Source organism: Rhipicephalus microplus, chromosome 1 (assembly GCF_043290135.1).
Source record: "Rhipicephalus microplus isolate Deutch F79 chromosome 1, USDA_Rmic, whole genome shotgun sequence".
In the NCBI taxonomy this organism is placed as follows: domain Eukaryota; kingdom Metazoa; phylum Arthropoda; class Arachnida; order Ixodida; family Ixodidae; genus Rhipicephalus; species Rhipicephalus microplus.
The window spans coordinates 115,295,569-115,317,760 of record NC_134700.1 but is presented as its reverse complement, the minus strand read 5'-3'; the positions used below and the strand labels follow the sequence as shown (position 1 = coordinate 115,317,760).

At 43.8% G+C, this 22,192-nt stretch overlaps 1 long non-coding RNA gene across 1 annotated transcript; it reads left to right on the top strand.

Annotated features, from left to right (window-relative positions):
• The first annotated feature begins 19,570 nt into the window (after window positions 1-19,570).
• On the top strand, window positions 19,571-21,697 carry LOC142768778 (uncharacterized). The gene is made up of 3 exons (XR_012885448.1): window positions 19,571-19,636; window positions 20,528-20,580; window positions 21,617-21,697. It is a non-coding gene; the product is annotated as an uncharacterized LOC142768778 (long non-coding RNA).
• The last annotated feature ends 495 nt before the right edge of the window (window positions 21,698-22,192 follow it).

Here is a 22,192-nt window from a genome sequence, read left to right as displayed (position 1 = left end):
TCAGGCACGCACTGAGTTTCAAGTTTTACAGCGAAAGCTCTTACGAAACCAAAAATCGGGTATCGCACAGCGCCGTAGTTGTCCGCCGCCGACGCTGGTGTCCATAACCAGATTGAGGAAAATTAGAAAAAGTAACCTGGTATCAGTGACACAGTGGGGCTCAAACCCGGGTCTACTGGGTGCTAGCCCAGTATTCTACTACTGCGCAACGCCGGTGCCTGGGCCTTGTTGGCAAACTAGCATTAGACAGGTTTGATATCGGAAAAGCAATCGCGTTATTACTGTACCAGGCGGGCCACCGCTTAATAAATCGGGATGATCCCACCTCACCTGGCCACCTTGAGAGAGGGCGCGCGCGCGGGCGGCAGCCATCAATAAACAGTCCCTTGCTAGCTAGCGTCTCGTGTGGTTGTGTCTTTGCTGAGCGCGTAAAGCAGAACATGGTGTCAGAAGTGTAACAGTCGAACCCTGCGCTGAAGATGGACTGCCTACCACCACCCGAGCCACTTGTACTGACAAATACTCCGGCCGACAACTGGAAAAAGTTCCGCCAACGAATCGAACTCTACTTCAAAGCTACTGAGACCAACAAGAAACGGACGCCAGCACAGAAGGCGGCCATCTTTCTACACGTCGCGGGCCCAGAGGCAATTGAAGTGTTTAACACCCTACCTCTATCAGCAGAACAACGAGAGGACTATGACTCGATCGTCAAAGCCTTCGAAGACTACTGCACGCCTCGGTGCAACGAGACATTCGAGAGGTACGTTCTGCGCAGTCGGCAACAACAGGATGGTGAACCTTTCGAACAGTTTTTGCGCGACATTCAGTTGAAAGAACAGACTTGTAATTTTGGCGAACTTAAGGACTCGATGGTGAGGGACCAGATAGTGTGCGGTATCGTCGACAAGAAGCTACGTGCACGCCTGCTTCAGGAGAAGGACTTAACCCTAGAATCAGCTGTAGAAATCTGCAAAGCCGCGGAACTGGCAGCAACGCAGAACCGGGCTCTTGAAAGCGAAGCGAAAGTGCAGAGAGTCGAAAAAATTGCAAACGCTGCCGGACAGTCTCGTACGAGCGGACAACGTCGACGCTGTGGCTACTGTGGCAAGATTCACGGACCAAGACGCTGCCCAGCGTTTGGAAAAACGTGCACGCTGTGCAACAAAAGAAACCATTTTGCAGCTTGCTGCAGGAGTAGACGCGGCGTTCATGAGTTAGGCGTCGCTGCAACAGAAGATGCACTGGAGGAGTCCTCGGACGCTACCGATGAAGACATTCAAGTTCTCACGGTACAAATCAGAAACGTGTCCAAAAATCAGGATTGGACGGTGGCAGGGGACCTTGCCGGGCACCCGACAGAACTGAAAGTGGATACAGGAGCGCAAGCGAACATATTGCCGTACTCGTACTTTCGCAGGATGCGTTTGCCGACCATGGTGCGGCCATCGACCACAGTACTTACTAACTACGAAGGAAGCAAAATACATCATTTGGGCGTTATCAGTCTGCCACTACGTCTAGGAGAGCAGCAAGAGAATATCAGTTTTTTTGTGGTCAAGAGAGGCAAGCAAGTCCTACTCGGATTGAATGCAGCAGAACGTTTCGGGCTGATTTCCCGCGTTCACGATGTATCTTCAAGAAGTGACGTTAGCACCGACTGGGTCACCGAGTTCCCGGAGTTATTCCACGGTCTGGGCTGCATCCGTAGACCATATTCGCTGGCAATGAAGGATGATGCGCGCCCCACGATCATGCCGCCGAGGAAAGTGCCACACGCACTGCGAGCGCCACTTAAGCAGGAGTTGGCCCGGATGGTCTCGCAGGGCATCATATGCAAAATGGAAGAGCCGTCAGACTGGGTGAGTCCACTTGTTCTTATTATGAAGAAGAATGGCCGCATGCGAATATGCCTAGACCCGCGGTACATTAATCGAAGCCTTAAACGCGAGCATTATCAGCTACCCTCACGTGAAGAAATAGAAGCAGAGCTGGCAGGAGCGGTGATGTTCACCAAGCTTGATGCCAATAGCGGGTTTCACCAGATCCCCTTAGACGAAGACACTTCAAAGATCTGCACCTTTAGCACGCCGTTCGGAAGATACCGATTTTTGCGCCTGCCATTTGGTATCGTGTCCGCCCCCGAAGTATTTCAGAAGGCAATGACGGAAGTGTTTGAAAACCTGCCGGGCACACGCGTATATGTCGATGATATTTTAATTTGGGGTGCATCAAAAGAGCAGCATGATCAACGCCTGCGTGCAGCACTGATGGCAGCGAGAAAGGCTGGCCTGACACTGAACAAAGAAAAGTGTCTGTTCGCGAAGGCCGAAGTTAAATTCCTGGGAGATTGTATCAGCAAAGAAGGAATAAAACCCGATGCTAGTCTCATTGAATGCGTTGCCAACATGCAAAAGCCGTCGAGTAAACAGGAAGTCCAAAGGTTTTTAGGTATTATGAATTACTTTGGCAAATTCATACCTAATCTCTCAAAAAGAACTGACGCCCTTAGGTCATTGATAAAGAATGATGTTGAATTCATATGGGAAGTTCACCATGACAAAGAATGGAAAGATCTTATTAAGGCTTTGACATCGGCTCCAGTGATCGCAGTTTTTGACCCATTGAAGCAAACGAAACTCTCAGCTGATGCATCAAGCTTTGCAGTAGGTGCTGCTCTTCTTCAACTCCATGACCAAGATTGGCGCCCAGTGGGTTATGCTTCAAGGGTGCTCTCAAAGGCTGAAACAAAATATGCCCAAATTGAAAAGGAAGCGCTGGCCGTGACGTTTGCTTGTGAGCGTTTCCGGGAGTTCGTACTGGGGTTATCAGTGACAGTCGAAACAGACCACCGACCTTTGCTTGCTATTTCACAAAAGAACCTGAGTGAAATGCCGCCACGATTGCAGCGCTATTTCTTGAGGCTAATGCCTTTTGATATCAAATTGCAATATGTTCCTGGGAAGCATCTGCTAGTGGCGGACACACTGTCCCGAATTCCAGGAACCCAACCGAGTGACGGAGAAAGCGAACAAGACGTATGCATCCATGCGACTCGCGTGCTAGCCAGCATCGTAAGTGAGAACACGAAGACTGAACTGACCTCTGCAATCCTGGCGGACCCATACCTCAAGCAAGTGGTGGAGGCACTCCAGGAAGGACGACCAGTCTCAGGCGAACTAGCTCCATGTTTGTCAGAACTGTCATATGTTGATGGAGTGCTTTTGCGGGGCAGCAGGGTGGTAATCCCAAAGAGTCTGAGGCGATCCATGCTGCAACGTCTTCATGAAGGCCATTTGGGAATGAGCAAGTGCAAAGCCAGAGCACGCCTTCTGATGTACTGGCCTGGGATGAATGCTGACATCAAGTCACTCATTAGCAAGTGTGCCACATGTCAGCACTTTGCCTACCGGCAACCTTCAGAGCCACTGTTATCGAGGGAAATCCCAACGCGGCCGTGGCAGCGAATTGGTGTCGACCTATTTGACCATGGGGGCAAGCGTTACCTGGTTGCGTACTGTGCCTACTCCAACTACCCAGAAGTGGAACAGTTGCCTCAGTCAACAAGTCAGGTCGTAGTGGACACACTAGGGACCATGTTTGCTCGCCACGGTATACCCATTGAAGTCTGTACCGATGGAGGACCACAGTTCACATCGCGAGAGTTTAGACAGTTTGCAGTAAAATACGATTTTACTCATACCATATCCAGTCCACACTTCCCCAGGGCCAATGGTCTAGCTGAGAAAGGGGTACAGGTCGTAAAGCGCCTCTTGAAGAAAAGTGAGTACGCTGGCGAGGAGTTCTGGGTTGCACTGCTCAATTATCGAATCTCGCCCCTGATAGACGGACGCACACCAAGTCAGCTCCTTATGGGACGGATGCTTCGGGGACGACTTCCAGACTTCTCATCGGCTTCGACATCGTCAGTGCGGAAACATCCACAGGATCACGGCAAAGGCATACCTCTCACACCTCTCTCCGAAGGGGACGTCGTCAGAATAAGAAACGACAAGGGGTGGTTTCCGAAAGCCCGAGTAGAGAAACTTGCTGGCCCTAGATCTTACATAGTCTGTACAGATGAAGGCCGGCGTTATCGAAGGAATCGTCAGCATCTAAAAAGGACGCCCGAACACTTAGACCCACTGGATGACAAGGATGTCGCACCGATAATCCCGTCGCCTATACAGCATAGACAACATTCAACATCAGATACAGCGCCCGATTTGACAACAGCATCCGCATCACGAAAGGAACGACATCCGTCACAACAGGCGCCTGCATCGGATGCTCTACTGAACCAGTCAGCTGCACGTGCACCACCCATTGCAAGTCAACCATCAAGGGACCCCGACGTGGTCCCGTCCCAGCATAAGGTCACTTGCCAGGCACAAGAAGCAGCCGACTCGAGTCTCAGAAGATCAACTAGGCCACGTAGAGCACCGACGCGCTTTGCCGACTACATCACCTAAAGAAAAAGGAGGATGTACCAGGCGGGCCACCGCTTAATAAATCGGGATGATCCCACCTCACCTGGCCACCTTGAGAGAGGGCGCGCGCGCGGGCGGCAGCCATCAATAAACAGTCCCTTGCTAGCTAGCGTCTCGTGTGGTTGTGTCTTTGCTGAGCGCGTAAAGCAGAACAATTACGACTTATAAATTGTTTTAAAATAGCGAAAGAACAAGCAGTCGTCGCACAACGCGAATGGCGTAACAAGTGGGTCGTCCAATGCGCCAACCCATTACAAAATCTCGTTTTTGTTCAGCTATTAAATGTGGCGCATACCCACTTCAGGCACAATTACTCATCATTGTCAGCCGCTGCATGAACAATTGGCACAAAATTTCTCGCAATAGTTTAGCGAATACCATGCTTATAAAAAGAATGACAAAAAAGCATAGCAAATGCCGGGCTAATACCCTAAAATTTTCATTTTATTATTGGCGTAGTGGGCATCAAGCTATTGCGCTTGCAGCAGTTACCCAGTAAGTGTTTAGAAAAGGCTCTGAAAGGCCTGAAAGGCCTTCCGCGCAGGCCTGGCGTTTTTTATGGGGAACGCCAAAAGCGTCATTTACAGGTAGACGGAAGTCTTTGTGACTTCATGCGAGACATGGAAGAGGGTGGGCGTACGACACAAACTGAGGCGATGTAAGAAGGCTCAGTCGGTAACACGTTCTCACAACCTATTTCGGAGAAGAGAGTAGCACGTCTTCACGCATCTGAGTTTCCTGGATGGACATAAACACCGTACTTTATGGCCTCACAGAAAAGGACGCCATTTCTTTCTGGACGTGATTTCTTCTGCTCCACTGCGTGGTTCGTCATTGTAGTCGGCGGTTTCTGCAATGCCGTAAACGCCGCGAGTCGGCAGGCAGCATGTAGTACTTGGTCATACTGTTTTGTTCATTCTAGAAGGACGGCACGCATTACAGGGTAGAATAGCGTGATTGGTTTACGTTAGTTGAAACTTGATAGATGAAGTACATATATTATTGTAGAGTTCTTTGTGATGATCATGAGATCCAGGGGCTTCCGTGATACTGGTTTGTAATAGAGTACGTGTAACTTTTATTTTTGTTTCTGAAGGAAATTTTAGATTGGGGTGTAAAATCAAATATACGCTTTCTGAAAAACGAAAGCCGCGTCACCGATAAATTTGAACGCTAACACCGCATAATTATGACTGCTAAATATAATTTCTAAGTTAATATAACAAGAACAAAATTTTCTCTATTTTAAAACGTGTGTAAGAGTGACTTTAAAAAATATTTTGAGTATTTACTCTTGAATCATTTGGAAAGTTCTTTGAAAAAATTGGTGCCACGCGTAATAAGTGAAATAAATTTTGGACAAAAACAGTGACGTTTTGGAAATAAATTTAAAAAAAACGCGTGGAGAATTCCTAGCAATGAAAACCAATGATTACGTTAAAAAGCACTCTCTGTTGAAAAATTTAACGTAATGACTTTTCAAAGTGACAGGTTATAAATATGTAGCCATAAACTATATAAAAATGAATGCACGGCAATATTATGAAGAAAAAAATTACAGCATATCCATGCAGTGAATGATGATGAGTGAGGCGAAGCGCCCGTCAGCCCGTCCGTGATTCCCTCCGTCCTTTCGTTCTTGCTTCCGCACGTCCGCGTGACTAGGCGTGCGTCAATCCATGTGTACACCGTCGGTCTATGCGTCCATCCATGAGTCCGTTCATCCATCTGTCCGTCCGCTCGTGGGTCTATCCGCCCGTACGCCCACGCATCTATCCGTCCACACATCCATCCGTCCGTTCGTTTTCTAGTCTGTCTGTTCATCCGCTCATGTGTCCGTCCGGGCGTCTATCTAGTGAATGCTCCAAGTACCGCCACCTCCCATCTCGCAACCCTTGTGGCACATACTCACTCTAGAGTATGTGCCATTGGTGGCTACAATGAAACATACATACATACATACATACATACATACATACATACATACATACATACATACATACATACATACATACATACATACATACGTACGTACGTACATACATACATACATACATACATACATACATACATACATACATACATACATACATACATACATACATACATACATACATACATACATACATACATACATACATACATACATACATACGGATGAGCGACAGACCCATGCCATAGGGAGCTTCGCCCCTAAAAAATGGCAGATTCCACGCACAGTAGGAATTGATGATATGCGCAACATAAATGAGGAATGTTGATGTGTCAATTTAAAACCAGCACAACGTTATGAGGCGGAGGTATATTATGGCGTACATGGCTTCCATATGATGATTATCATGTGTTAGATGTGTCAGTCAACTTCGTCATCCATTCACGTCACCTTATACGAAATTTGGTATGTGTGGAGCTAGAAAATGGCCGCGAGCGTGCTACGAGCGTAGCATGTAGTGATGTTTTACATAATATACATGTCATAATTATCATGTTTGGAGCTGTCATATACATTCATCGTCCACTCACATCACGTAATACCAAATTTGGTATTTGTGGAACTAGTGAAACCACCTCGAGCACGCTATGTGCGTAGCGTGTAGTCATGATTTACATGACACGCATAAAATGATTATCATGTTTGGACGTCTCATTTACCTTCATCGTCTATTAACTTCACGTGATACTAACTTCACGTGAAATTTGGTGTATGTGGACACAGCGAAACGGCCGCGAGCACATCATGAGTGTGGCATATAGTCATGTTGCGACATGACACGCAGCTCATGATTATCATGTTTCCACCAGTCACAAACCTTCGTAGTCCATTCACGCCCCATATTACCAGATCGTATATGTGAAGCTGGTGAAACAGCGGCGAGCGCATCACGAAGGGCCCAATATACTCCGACGTGAAGTTTACGCGCACCCACGCTGGGCGCAGCGATGCTATTCCCACAAAACGTGAGCACTCTGTAGTCTGACGCCAGGTGCAACTGGCGCGACTAGCGTCCGTCGACGCGGCCCAGTGGCCACCAGCGCAAAATGCACCGAAGACGTTACCTAAACAGCATTGCGTCAACCTCTCTTCGTGACGGATGGACGCAGGGCGCACTCAAACGCCCATGCGTCAATGCAACGCAGCGTGACATGAGCCCGCCAGGCAGGCCGATCGGCGCCTGGCGTAGCATTGCCTTAGAAAAGTGGCAGCTTGGGCTAATTGGTATAGCATGACGATAGCTATTGCGCGAGAACAGAACGATCACCTTCGTTTCCTTCTTGTCTTTCTGTCGTCGTTCAGTTCTCGCGCTATAACTATCGTCATAGCATTGCCGTCGTGACGCAACGAAACAAATGCTGGTACGCACGCATGCCAGGTCACGCCGAAGTGTATTGGCACCTTGAGTCTGGCATGTAGTCATGTTCTTACATGACAGGCACCTAATGATTTTCATCTGTACACCAGTCCCGTACCTTCGTCATCTAATCACGTCTCATACTACCAATTTTTTATAAGTGAAGCTGGCGAAGTCGGCGCGAACACATCATGAGCGTGGCATGTATTCATTTTGTTGCATGACAAGCATCTCATGATTATCATGTTTGCATCAGTCACATACTTTCGTCATACATTCAGGTCCCGTAATACCAAATTTGGTATAGGAGAAGCTAGTGAAACGGCCATGAGCGCATCATGTGTGGTACGTAGTCATGTTGTTACTTGACACGTACATTATGATTTTCACGTTAGGGTCTGTCTCTTGTGTTCGCCAAGCTGTCATGTCATACCATACCAGTTTTGCAACGCGCCCTGAAAACGCAAACACCGTAAAAGCTGCAAGACCATGAAATGTAAATTATACCATTCATGACATACAAGCCATGATTTTCATGTTACGACTAGTTTCTTATGCTTGTGATACAGTCATGATATGCCGTACCACTTTTGGTAGCAATACCAGTATCGAAACGGCCAGAAGAGCTGAAAGTCGGAAGGCAGATAGATAGATAGATAGATAGATAGATAGATAGATATATAGATAGATAGATAGATAGATAGATAGATAGATAGATAGATAGATAGATAGATAGATAGATAGATAGATAGATAGATAGATAGATAGATAGATACGCTAAAAGTCGCCGAAGTTCGCTATGAAATGCCTCGCTTTTAGAACATTGTATATACAAAGCTTCCGCAGTGTGTGCATGACTGCTGATATTTCTACTGCGGAGTCAGGGCGTCGCTGAAGCATATATAAACGTCCTGGAAGGAATCTACTAAGAATTCACTGCTACCATAGTGCTTCATAAAGAAAGCAACAGAATATCAATAAAAAAGGGTCTAAGGCAGGGGGATACGATCTCTCCAATGATATTTCCCACATACTGACATAAAGATTTCAGAGGCCTAGAGAGAGAACAGTTAGCTATAGGTGTTAATGGAGAGTACCTTAGTAAGCCGCGCTTCGCCGATGGAATTGCATTGCTCAGTAACTCAGGGGACAAATCGTAACTCATAATTGCAGAGTTAGACAAGCAGATCGGAAAGGTGGGCCTTAAAATTAATCGGCAGAAAACGAAAGTAATGTACAATCACCTGGGAAGAGAGCAGCGCTTCGAGATAGGTAATTTATTTATTTTTTAAATTACCCTCAGGGCCAAATGGCATTACCGAGGGGAGTGGATTACATTGAATAACACATGGTACATGGTGGGGAGGGAAAAATACAGCGTTAGTACGAATATAAGCAAAAGTCAGCGTACAAACAAAAAATGCATTAAATAGGTCCTGCGTATACAATGTTAGCTACAGTATCACGAAAAAGATGGTTGTCATTAATAGCAACAATTTCAGGGGGAAGGTGGTTCTACTCGCGAGGAGAACGAGGCAGGAACGACTGCGCAGCTGTGTTAGTACGATAGGGGATAATTCCAACCTTGTGACGGTGATCGACACGGTTGGAAAAATACTGGGGTTGCAAAATAAGTTCGTCGCGCAAGATGGGGTGGTGATACAATTTACGAAAAGTTGATAGGCGGGAAACTTTTCTTCCAAGTGACAGGGTAAGCAGGGACAGATTATTTTTCATTGCAGATATACTGGCGGTGCGATTGTAGTTCGATAATATGAAGCGTGTGGAATTATTCTGAACTAGCTCAAGCGATGTAATTAAATTAATGTGGCTGGGATCCCAAATCAAGATAAACATATTCTAGTTTAGGTCGTATTAATGTTTTGTACAGGGCTAATTTTAATGAAGATGGAGCTTTGGAAAAGTTACGGCGTAGGTACCCAAGCGTACGGTTAGCTTTGTTGATTATTTGTTCGACGTGCATTGCCCAAGAGAGAATGGATGTTATGTGGACGCCTAAGTACTTGTACGAGTTAGTAGATTCAAGAGGTATGTCATTTAAGTAGTAAGTAAATTGACTGTAAACACTGCGGGACACGCGCATGACTTTACATTTGTTTATGTTCAATTCCATTAACAATGTACGGCACCAGTTATCAACCGTGTAAAGGTCTTATTGAAGAGTACACGAATCACTTATGTTGTTTACCTCACGAAAAATAACGCAATCATCAGCAAATAAATGAATTCTGGATTTAATGTGGCAGGGGAGGTCATTAATATAAATTAGAAATAAGAGAGGCCCAATAAGCGATCCCTGAGGAACGCCAGAGTGTACTTCAGTAAAACAAAAATTATACCCGTTAGCGTGAACAAATTGTGAGCGATTTGTGAGAAAACATTCAATCCATTTAAACACGTTATGATCAAGTTTCAGTTGGCTTAGTTTGTGAAGTAAAAGTTTATGACACACCTTATCAAATACTTTGAAAAAATTCAAAAAGATGCAATCAGCTTGTGACTATTTGTCCAAAATGCGGTGTAATAGTCCACTTCAAATTGTAAAAGGCTACGTCTACTTAGGGCAGGTAATAACTGTGGAGCCGAGCCACGAGATTGAAGTAACTAGAAAAATAACAATGCAGTGGAGCACATTTGGCAAGCCCTCTCAAATAATGACAGGTAGATTTCAACTATCCCTCAAGAGGAAGGCATATAACAGCTGTTTGTTGCCGGTACTTAGCTTCGGAGCAGAAACCTGGAGTATTTCAAAGACGGTTCAGCTTAAATTGCGGACGACACAGCGAGCAATAGAAAGAAAAATGGTAGGTGTAATTATAAGTGACAAGAAGAGAGCAGAGTGGAATACGGAACAGACGAGGGTTAAGTATATTATAGTTGAAATCAAAAAGAGGAAATAGACATGGGCCGGGCATGTAGCGCGAAGACAGGACAACCGCTTGTCAATAGGGGTAACTAACTAGATTCCCAGAGAAGGCAAGTGGGTTACGGGGAGAGAGAAGGTTAGGTGGGCAGATGATATTAAGAAGTTAGCGGGCATTAATTGGCAGCAAAAAGCACAGTACCGAGTTAACTGGCGGAACATGAGAGAGGCCTTTCTCCTGCAGTGGGCGTAGTCAGGTTGATGATGATGACAACGACGATGATGATGATGATGATGATGATGACGACGACGACGATGATGATGATGGTGCACGAAGCTTCGCGTCCTCAAAAGGCATTGATCTTGGCTACACCTAAATGGCCTCAAGCACTTCTACACGCTTGCGTCCGAACGGTGTTCCGACTCCGAGTACCACGGCTCTCATTTTGGTTGCGGACTTGTCTTACGACCCATCGTCTAACAAGGCAGATGAGGCGCTCGTAGGAAGGACAAAGATTGATTCACATGATTATTAACTGGAAGTCGAAAGGAGGTGATCAATTGATCGTGAGTTCTTTAGAAAACTGTTAAATGAAACTAAACTGAAGAACTGTAAATATGCAAAAAGTACCTCGCCTATAGAGCACCGTGCTTCCAACGTTGGGCGCATTGTGTGCAGCTTTAGACAATACGCTACTCGATGATCTCACTGGTCCACCCACGAAGGCCGGCAAAGGCATCACACAATGCACGTGGAAAGGACACAGTCTAAACAATGTCGACATATGGTCAGGAACGAACAACACCCACGCTTTGTACCTGACACTAACAATCTCTGCATGTCTGGCAATTCTAGCTGATCTGGTTTCCAAGAACTTGTACAGCAAAGAGTTGAGGCTCGAAAAGACCAGCTCCCGGGGACACGGGACAAACTTGCCTATCTGCGTTCAGGTCGAAACATTGTAGTGCCCTTAAAGCTCCTCGTCAAACATGCCGTTGCATTTAGACGATGCTATGGAGAGAGGGAAAATGAAGTGTGGTCGACTGCTCCCTCGCTGTTCGCTACAAGTTACTGCTTAAAGGGGCCCTGCAACACTTTTTGTGCATGGTCAGGAAACGCCGCAGACTGGTAGTAAAGCCTCCCGACAACACGCCAGCCAAATAATATAGCGCATCACGAGACCTTGAATTCCCAACAAATGATCAAAGTCAGCTAAAAATTACACTCTCTGCTCTCTACAAATCACGGAAGACGCCCAAAAATTACTCGTAAAAAGCCAATCCATCAGTCATTGGCTGATTTGAACATGGAGCTCTCGGTACTTCAAGAGATCGCCCCGGAAGGCCGCTGCTTGTCTACACGTGCCGTGAGATCACATTGAAAACACCGCACATTCAAAAAAAAGTGATCATGGTCACGAGGCACGCGTGACGTTTTTCTTTTCCGCTGCTACCCCTCCTTGCTTAGTTTCCAGCGCTTTCGTCGGGACGAGAACACAGAGATTGTTATTGCAGTATGCGACAAACCTTTGTAACTCCGTTCGCACTGGACTAATTCTTCAAACTTTTGCGGCGTAGAATTCTTGAGGCAATAAGCTTTTCCAGTGAATTCATTCTATGGTTACTTGAAGTGTTTCAGGGCCCCTTTACCAACTGCTTATTTGGGGCACTTCGCTTCCGCTTGAAAGGTGCAGCTGCAACCGGTTTGGGTGTAGATTCCAGCCGAAACAGCCAACACCACGCTGGTTCACGTGTCCCCAAATCTAAGATGGCTTCGAAAATTGCCCAGCTGCCTCTTTGTTTGCCTGGGAAGCCTTGCATAGAGTAGAGTTCACTATGACCTTACCTTGCTTGCGCGTATTTTTAGCGCCGAATCGTTACTGGTACACCCTTTTTCACGCTTTAGAGAGACCAAATCAGCCCGTCTTGACTGCACATTCACGCTTAGAATGCGTCAAATCTTTTCGCCAGTGTCCCAGTCACCAAAACAACTTCAATGATGATGATGGCCATAAGAACGGTATTGCGCCTTACAGTGTGATTTTTCTGGACACACAAGCACCAAGAAATGACGACTGAATGTGAACTCATGTTTATTAATCAATAAATGGGTACACCAGAGGCTTAATTTTTTGTTTGTGTATTTCTTTATTGCTAGTTTATAGGACATTGCGCACAAAAAAACCTACGACCAAAATAAAATAAATTTGGGGACTGAAATAGTTAACAGACTATAGATACTCTAAGTAATTTCTAGTTTTATAGGCACACTTTCAGACACATTTTTTTGCGAACAATGCGGAACAAAAACTATCATTTCCTGCTATTGAGGTCATTTCTTCCAGTTCATCGTACATTGGGCGACCTCATTTCTAAATTCGGTCAATGTGGGTAAGCTTTTGGCACACTCCTCCGTAAAAACGCTTTTGTTTTGTAAATAAAGATGAAGGCTGAATCTAGTTGCTAGCTGCGAATGTGACGTCAAGCGCTTACCTTACGTGCCACGTCATTGTAAATAAAGTCATGCGTTTTAAGATTAGTTATTAGGCAATATTTTCGAAAGGTGGAAGGATATGCAGTATATTTCGAGTACACTTGATGACATACTCCAGCAGATAGAAAAAGGCGGTTCTTGATGTCACTCTGCCTTCATACAACTTCGTAATGTCGCGTCTTGATTGTCTCACTGGGCACGCCTATTTTAGGCATACTAAATCTTGAACCGTTGGGCGACTTTTATCAAAGCACGTTGTGTACTGTTCCTTGTGTATTATTGATGTATCGCCCAAATCTTAGTTTTTTTGATGTGCACCGTCATCACAGAGGGTGTAGTCTTTTTTCTCCGATAGACGAAATGTTTTAGCTCCATCTAAATCAACACTTAGAAGGAAAATTATTGAGGCAGACGCCACGTCTCGTGTAGGTCAGAAGTGCAATATCTGTGCATCCGTAACATGACGTGAGAAGTAGCTGAGCTTATTACTACACGAAAAAATACGAGGGCGACAGTGGCGTAAAAGTAATATGAGTTGGTGTTATCTTGTTTCCTTTGTCAGATATGCAGTGTAAGTAGCTAAGCCAATGGAAAACAAGCATGTTGTACAAAGTTAGAGTTGTGTTTGTGTGGTGCTGCTGGTAATGATGATGAGTATTGTCTATATGTATGGTTCACACTCACTTTGGGAGATTGGCCAAGAAACGAATAATTTATGAGTAATCTTATAAGAATAGTATAAATGACGAAAAATAGAATAGTTAGATTAAAATGATGAGGCTCATTTAGATACTTCAGAACGAAACCGCTCTGAATAATTGAAAAAATCTTTAAGACAAGTCTCAGGCAGTCCAGAGGGTCCGATAGAGAGAGGAGAAGCATCGCCTTCTTCCTCCAACATGGGATTAGCCGTCATCAAGGTAGAGGTCCTCTGTAGGACTACACTGGCTGGATTCTCAGGACCCTAATCATGTTTCTAATCAGTCAGTCAGTCAGTCAGTCAGTTTGTCTGTCTGTCTGTGCCTGCCTGCCTGTCTGTCTGTCTGTCTGTCTGTCTGTCTGTCTGTCTGTCTGTGCCTGCCTGCCTGTCTGTCTGTCTGTCTGTCTGTCTGTCTGTCTGTCTGTCTGTCTGTCTGTCTGTCTGTAGCGGTACTGAGTCCTCTTGACAATGACCTAATGACGAGGCTTCCGAAGATACAATGTCTGAAATAACAAAATACAATATAATTCGATTCAGCATGGCTTTCAGAATGTTTCTCCTCAGTGCATTGAAGTGGTTGTATGACAAAAAATTATGCTCGATTGTTGCGTACATGTTAGAAAACGAGCAAAGAGGGGATTGACCCAGACCAGCTCTGTCCATGTCAAGGTTTGTTTTTCCTACGGAAATAATGACGTATAGTTGCTCTGGGGCATTGACCACGAATGACTAGTTGAAAATGTGTAACGTCATTTGAAAATGTTTGAAGATTTAAAAATAAAAAAAGCAAGTCACAATGACTTCAAAAATATTCTTTTGAGCTCGTATATCAGACTGCCGTACAAATCTGATTAGCACAATTTAGAAGAGATTAGTATTGTTCTACCCGATTTTAATAGGAAATTTTTTTAAAGTCACACTATAATGGTATTTTTGGTAGCTTGAAAGAAATTGCACACGGAATCAAAGAGATCCATGTGGGAGTGTCCAAAACCTGCGGCGCTGAAGCCTAATACAAGTTCTTCAGATAGGGATAAGCCTATTTTCAAAGGGGGAGTAACTAGAAGTGAAGTCCTAACATTGAAATATTGGCGATATGCCAGTAAATAGCGTGGTATACTTTCTAATTCTCCACGGAATCGGTAGAGTGGTGATGTCGTCGGACCTTCCCTGCTTAGGCCTAGTTTTACTCAGAAAACGCGGCACCAAAATTTAATTTTAGTCACTTCTGCTTGTCTAGATTGGCTGCAAGAGCCTTCCATGGAAAGTTTACGTGCTTTTACTCCATTCATGTTGCTATTTATTCTATCCTTTCTGTGTGAATTGCATATTTTATATATCTGACAGCAGCGAAACATTTTATTACCTGAAGAACGTTAATGTATTTGGTGATCTAATGATCAATGGGTGGGCTAAACGATCGGTCGTTTGATTTAATTTTAACCTACAGTAACTGGCACTCCCCCCTACACTGAGCTGAAACTAAAGAGATAATGTCTTGAGGACACGCCAGTTATGTGAAGCGGAAAGGGCTGTTCAAACATATCACCCTGCTCTTGTCCATCCGAAGTTCTTGCAGTGCCATGATGACACCCATGAGCTCAGCTTCAAAAACCGGAGTGAAACCGGGTAGCCTCACGGCAAACGACCAGCCATGCGACTCGCAGACAATTACCTCACCCACTCTTTCCTCGTTCATGGAAGCATCTGTAGATATTATATTACGTGTTTGAGCACGTGCCAGGGAATCCTTCGACCTGTTCTCTAAGAAAATTTGGTTTGAAATATTGATTTTGGAGAGAAAATCTCATTATAGTTTCTCTATTGACTCACTGATTTGAGTCAATATATATAATTGCCATTACCTCTGTGATGTTCACACTTCTACTTCACATTTCTTTTGTACGTGAGTGTCTGAGGTGTATGAAAACGTAGCCAATGGGCGAGCAGAAGGATTCTCGGTGACTAATAAAAACGTATTCCTTCCTTCTTACTGGCAAGTTAAACGTTATTCGAATTTTCGTAGCAATAATGAGCGATATCGATAGAGCAATTATGGCAGACGGACTTCAGGATATATAACTTTAATTGCTGGATATCTATGAATTCTCAAACACAAGTGCAAGGCTTTCTGCACTAAGACAAACAATGGCTTAGTTTTATAAGCAGGACCGCCCGAGAACAACACTTATACTAATGGCCATATATAGATCTTCTACAGCATTGAAATGGGCTGCCTTCGTACACTAAATTCGCGATTGCTCATTCCGCGCAATAAATCGAAAGCTCCTTTAGCCTTAGCCGCTATGCACTCCAGTTAAGTTTTTGATTGCATACAACACCCAAATGTTTGAAAGAGTCTACTGGCTGAATGGTGTCTTTTATATTCAATAGAAAGAAAAACTGTCCTTGCTAAAAGAAACGCCAGGAGAGCATTCTTCTTTATAGTAAACGCTATTGAAATTGACTGCAGCCATACATTCAGCACACTCATGTAGATTTGCAACTTTTGTTGTAGAGCGTAAATATCACTGTTAGCCGCAAATAATGATATGTTGGCTACTTATACGTATAATAAAATGTCCTGACAGGTTGCTATGGAGCTCATAAGTATATGTGTTAAATAAAAGTTCAGCTGATACCACTCCTTGGAGAGCTCCATGTCTCTATTTGTATTTAGATCACGAACATCCATCCTTGACACAATAAATTTCCCCTGATTTTAAAAACCCGGCTAATCACGCCGTCATATACAGTCGAAAATTTAAAATTAGCAGTATGTTGAGTAAAATGGCATATTCAAAACTGTCAAAGGGACACAAGTGCGGCATATTGTCTCCTTTTCTAAGCAAGCTGCAGTGCACAGCTCTCTAAGTCAGCATGTGTACACAGGATTGAACAGGCTTATCTAAAGCCTGTTGTGGTTTCAGTATGAACTTATGTGACATCCAATTAGTGATTCTGTCATGATGAGCCCCCTCAATTAGTTGCACCATGTTAGGAGTCAAGGATATTGCTAGATTAGTTACTATGTGGAGCCCTGCTTCCTGTGTTTTTTATTGAAATTACACTCGCTATTTTACAATCATAAGTAATCCAGGCATAATTTCAAAAGAATCATTCATAACGTAAGACCTTCACAGGGAGGCAATTTAGTAAACTTTGTATCATAGGCACTGTAGTTTCATTGCGCCCAGAACCTTGAAGGGGTAACTGCCTAAATACGCAGGCTAGTTCAGCCATAGTAACTTCATCGAAGGGAAAGACGCATGCACATTTTCCCAATTATTTCGCACCTTCAATGTAAATCTACTCCCCAGCTCTTTAGCGATTAACTCTAGAACTGTTGCCATTTTCACAAACGATTTAGGTTTGTAATCCAAATTTGCAGGAGCCGGCAGTATTTTCGTGGTTCTCTTGTATCAAAATAGTGGTTTGTTATTTTTTTTGTTTTGAGAGGAAGTCACAGTGTCTGCGATAATATTCCTTTTTCGGTTGATCACTGCGTTCAAAACTAGCTGCGATAAGTTTATATTCAGACCACTTTTTAGGGGGCTGATTAGGAATAAGCTGGTTCCCAGCTGCCTGGCGGTGGTGGTGCTCTCGTGTGCAATATGCCTTTCACACAAGGACTAGCAGACGCTCTCCTGGCCATCAACAGCAAATTCCGGTCTTTTATGAACTCTTTAATTATTTGCGATTTCTTTCATCGCTTTCAAATTGTAGGGGAAGCACTGAGCTATTTGAGGTCATCTTTAAATTCATTAAATTTAAAGAAAACTTTAACGACATCAAGTTGGAGTTCTCAAGCCACAAAACAAAAAAATTATAGGAAAATATTACCTGTTTGTGGCATAGCCAGCGCTGCCCAGGACCAGCCAGAAATAGCCGAACTTACAGACTGAAAGTTAAGACTGATCGGCACCAATCGCAAATAATTGGGGGGGGGGGGGGTTCTCGCGCTTAAACACAATATCTGTAATATCATCTGTTGCCCCCTCCCGCAAATGTTTGCATACAGATGATGATGATGATGATGATGACCTAAAAGCATGGCTCACACTCACTCAGGGTGTGAATCTCACAGGACGCTGTCATTCTTTGTGCTCGGCTGTATCGGCGCCATCATTGTCACATGTTCTGCCCACAAGTCTAAGCTAAAACTATGGCCATAATTACTGCACTTTTAGCACAGTAAAATATTGTACCCTATGGCGTCTTTTGCTTAATTTTATTTTCGTTCCACTAGGTATTGAAAAATAATTAGTCAAGCAAAACTTTAATATCGATTGCAGGAGGGATCAATTGCACGACCCCACCAGATGACCCTTAGTCGGTGCTTAAAGTAACCTCTTGAGCTCTTGCTGTGACCTGGACCCTCAGTACATTTAGAGGAGTATTGACGAGCAGGGTCTCTCACTTTTGTCAACCTACAAACTTTTGAAGCTCTTCGGGTGCAAAAAGGTTTTGATATATTCCCTCTGTTATCACCTTCCATACTCCTTTTCTTGGAACGTCATTTATCATCGCGACATAGTGCTTGTGTGATCTATAAATAATAAATTAAACTTGAATTTTTTGAAGACAATCAGCTTCCGGCATTTGCTATGATTGTCTTCGTTCCATTAATTACTTCGATTGTTTCCGCAATGCTCCACATATCTTCACTGCGTGAAAATCTTGATTTCCGACTCCACTAGTATATTCATCACACTCCCGTAGTGGGTATTAGGAACGAGCAAGCGCGAAAGGGTACTACTTATCGTTATGTACGGCACCCTCCCGACGCCGGCGCCTTCATCAGACCAAATCGGCAGTCCTGAACGCCGGCTGATTATCACACCTATCGGTGTGACTCGTTATTGCAACCTGTGGATAATGCTGGCATGCTCAGCCTGCCTACTTGGTGGCTTCGTCATCAGAGAGAGTACACCGACGTGGCATCCTGGTGAGGTTTTATTATAGCTTTAAAATTTGAAACAGAGATTGTTATTACTTTTTGTTCAAGTTCGTGACGCTCAAGGAGAAAGTTAGCTCCGAGAGAATCAACTATAACAGTGCATGTCTTTAAAATTTTATATTTCTTTCTTGGTCTGTTTGAAAAAAGTATTGCACAATCAACAGCACAAACAGTTCTGCGCGTCTAAACAGCCCCAAGGTAACATGTCTCGGACTACTGCAAGCGATATTTGCAACTTACTATCGCGAAAAACTTACTTTTATTTACGCTATGTCCGTTAGCTCACTTAAAAACAATGCATGCTACATCATACGCTGAGTACCAAATTCAACATCTGACTTAGCAGTTGTATTGTAGAATGTTGTATTTTGAATTAGGTGTCATTGCGGAGGACCCATAATTGCTGGCTGACAGTTTATAGAGCGCTACAAACACGTATTTTAGACTGTTAATACTACTGACCACAGATAACACAGTCCTTTCGAAACATCGGCTAAACAAACGCATTATACCGGTGATCTCAGCAGGAGCTTATCATTTTCGTGCATTGAAAAACTGGAAGCCTCTCATGGAAGCCCCAAATAGAAGCCCCTCATCCTAAATGCATAGTATCAACGCTTCAAGTATGACCTCCCTCTACCTAATTTCGAAAACGAAGCGGGAGCATTTTTCAGTAGCTGCATCTGATTTACTTACAGAGCCTGGGTCTTTGCACGTGGTAGAGCTCAATCGAAGATCCCGCATCGAATCTAGAAACGGTATGAACGCAATTCGTTCTTGATATTGTACATTTTTGCATTTTTTTATTTTCCTAATTTGTGTTTAAGATATCAAAACTCATATCGTGCTTTAAGACGTCGTCCACTCGAAGCGAATTTTCAACCGAACGTACCGACACAATGGCCTCAAGAACGGCGTAAATTTTTATCTGCATTTTTTCATTGCGTTATTTATTTTAGGCGCAATGTTTTGCAGTGGTAAAGAAATGAGCTTCTTCAGGTTGAAACGTGGCATGACCAGCCAGTTTATGCCTCTGTAATCCTACTGTTACACTGGCCGTGTAAGATATGGGCTAGAAATGAAAAAATATCGTCTACAACATTCCTTCCTTATTTTTATACACGTGAGTGTGCTTGTTTCTTTGCACCTTCAGTCACTAAATGTGGTCGAGGTTTTTCTTCTATGAAAAGATCAGAGTACATGCCGCGAGCTCTGTATAACAAATTGTGTGCGTACTCACTTTCTATGCTTGTCGTTCCTTACACCCATAAAAGACAGGTCGAACGAACCGCATCAATAGTCTACTGGTTACAGAGCTCAACTGCTTAACTGCAGGATGCGGGATTGAATCACGGCCATGGCAGCGGCCTTTTTGATGGTGTAAAATATGCTCGAGGCCCATATACAAAGATTCAGGTGCACGTGAAAGAAGCCGAGTGTTTCCGGTGCACTTCACTACCACATCTCCCACAATCCAATTGCGGGTTTGGGACCTTAAATACCAACAATTAGGCTACGTTCGAAAATCAAAACGATTATTTAGGTTTTTGGTACTGATGAATATATATATTCAGGAGTCTTGCATTGTAGAACAGCTTCACTATTACTCATTTTCACTAAAATTAACATCCCGTTTTCTACCTTTGCAGTATATGGACAAGCTGGCGTATTCCCAAACACCACCGGAATCCCCCATGTGCAGGTAACGCAAGTTTGTGCATACAGTACTGTTTTCTTGAGGACGTCTTGTAAAGATTTCGTGATATTGTGTGAACTGTATCGCTTTCGTCTAGACTTGTTGTGTAGTGATCTGTGTCTACATATTCATTGCTTCTAGTCACTTCTCGCCCCGCCGCGGTGGTCTGGTGGCTAAGGTACTCAGCTGCTGACCCACGGGTCGCGGAATCGAATACCGGCTGCGGCGGCTGCATTTCTGATGGAGGTAGAAAGGCTGTAGGCCCGTGTGTTAACATTTGATGTGCACGTTAAATAACCCCAGGTGATCTGAATTTCCGGAGCCCTCTACTACGGCGTCCCTCATAATCATGTGGTGGTTTTGAGACGTTAAACCCTACATTTTAATCAATCAATCTAGTAACTTCTTGAGAAATTGATTGTTATGCGACTCCACTGTGCGACTCATGCGACTCATGTTAGTTTTATTTCTTTATGAACTTGGTGCTAATGCAACTGTTTTAGACCATGGTGACGTATACAAGCTGGCTTGATGTAGATGTTTTATTCTATGATTTGCCCTCCAGTTATTTCAGTGAAACAGTTACTTGGTTCTAACGTATCAACTCCCTTTCATCCATATAAAAACGTTGGACTGTGTACCAATACTTCAAAAATATACAACCTTAAACTATAACCTACTTGCTCAATTGCAACAGTGGAATATGATAGAAAGAAACCATGTTAACAGTGCCGGATAACTACCAGAGAATGCTTCAGGAAAAAGAATTTGAATGCAAGACAATAAAGGTAATAAAGAACAATGATGTAACGTTACCAAACGCCTTACAAAACTTGTCATTGATCGCGGCATCACCGATCATAAGATGTTTTCAATGCCGCACTGTTATGTGCAAAAAGAAATGATTGAATGCGCTAGTAGCACCAACATATTGCGTGCGAATGCTGAATACATCTGACAGTGCAAGAGCCACTAGAAAACAAACCTCAAGATCGCCTCATACGGTGATACCAAATGTTTTAATATGTAATTTTTTCTTCAGGAAGTTAGAATGCCTGCAGAAACAGAGCCATTTGATGCCAGTACCAGCTGGCCTGACGCAATGGACCAGAATACATATGTTACAGCGAAGCCTCACAAGGTGAAAATCTCTTTTTCATTACATAAAAAACAATGCTGAGGTTGTACTACTGGCAAGCATAATCACTAACCTAACATACCTGCTGGACATCATTAACATAACCAGTAGCCCCATTTTACGAAATTTAACATTTTTTGTCGGTTAACAATTATTCGTATACTACAATGTTAACTCTAGTGAAAATTCGTTTGAAATTAAATCTACTGGAATTTTGGGGTTGATTCGCAAGTGCTACCATACGTTACTAGAGAAACAATGAAACCCGGCAACTCAAATTTCGGCACACATAAAAAAACTCCATATAGCCAAAACTATTCCACAATGTTCTACTACAGCGTGGCTCGTAATGACAATGATTTTGGTGTGTGAACTCTCTTAGGCACCCGGAACAGCAAAACAATTGTTCTCCTGTTGGTAAATCATTCTTTCACAATATGACAATCGTCTTGCTTCCTACTAGAAGACACATCGTGAGCG